The sequence below is a fragment of the Uloborus diversus genome, chromosome 2 (genome assembly GCF_026930045.1).
Source record: "Uloborus diversus isolate 005 chromosome 2, Udiv.v.3.1, whole genome shotgun sequence".
Classification (NCBI taxonomy): Eukaryota; Metazoa; Arthropoda; class Arachnida; order Araneae; family Uloboridae; genus Uloborus; species Uloborus diversus.
Genome location: NC_072732.1, coordinates 23475701 through 23476955, shown reverse-complemented (window position 1 = coordinate 23476955; position 1255 = coordinate 23475701).

The following is a 1255-nucleotide window of genomic DNA, read 5'->3' as shown; positions in this document are numbered from 1 at the left end:
GTTTGGGATTTCTCCTCTGCAAACTCTAAAAAAAAAATGTTTAGGCTGTCTTTAATGATATAAAAGTGAGGAGGGTGAGGTTTAAAAAAAGTCAGAAGTTGAAGTCTTAGAAACACTAATCTAAACAATCTTTGGTGAATTTATGAGAGATGGTTTCGGTGTTCTAACCTAAAAATGTTTCGTAGCTGATGCATTAATAACTATTTGAGGCTCTACTAAAATGACTTAAGAGAAAGGGTACTCGGGACCATCTCCCGAAAAATGTTTATTATTGAAGTCTTTAAACTTTTAGGCTGTCTTTGGCAATGTCAAGAGGGGGGGGGGGTCCCCCTTTAGGCGAAATTCCGAAACTGGAGTCTTAAAAGCGCAACTTTAGACAATCTTTAATGAACATAGAGGATGGAGTTTGGGGTTCCCCTCCCTCTTCAAAGCTGAAGTATTCAGAATACTACATTAGGTAATCTTTGTGGAACTAAAGAAGAATGAATTCATAGGCTCCCTCTCGATAAATTTTAAAAATTAAATTCTAAAATCTTCGATGATGAAAAGGGGGAACCATAAATTTAAGTCAAATTTAGTGAACTATGGGGAAAGAGTTCGGGGGGGGGGGGGAGCTCCAAGCCTGATTGGCGCCGTCGTGCAAATGTCTTTTGAGCGTCTTTATGCAATAGTGTCCGACGAAAATATAGTTCACTTTTGGAATGAGGTTTTGTAGACGACTATGACACGGAAAAAATACGTTTGGCTTTTATTCGAAAACAATGTGTAAAATGTGTATTTAATTTTGGCTTACTGTGTATGTTTTTACTTCATATCTCGAAGTCATTTCGAGTTCAGTTGCTTCTCTGATGTGCTAATGCATTTTGGAAAAAGAAAATATTTCGAATGTCAAAATTAACGCCGCTTTAAAGATCTCTCTAATGACTATTTGATGAATAATTAAACACTTTTATACCTCTTAAAAACTTGACAATAGTATACTCATTATGTTTCTGAATCGAAGTATAGGGGATATTCCACTTTAAAATCTGAAACTGAAATCCCCTTTCTGATAGAACCAATTAATCTAAAATACGGAATCATTAAAAAGGCATTGACTATGATATCTAATATATTGTCCATAGCTCTTTTAATGTGCAAATAATTAAAGTAAAAGGGCAAAAGGGGAGGGGTAATAGAGGAATTATGGTCAAGTCGTTACTTTTTGGAGCTAATAAGTTACCCAAAATAGATATCTACAATATACAAATATCAC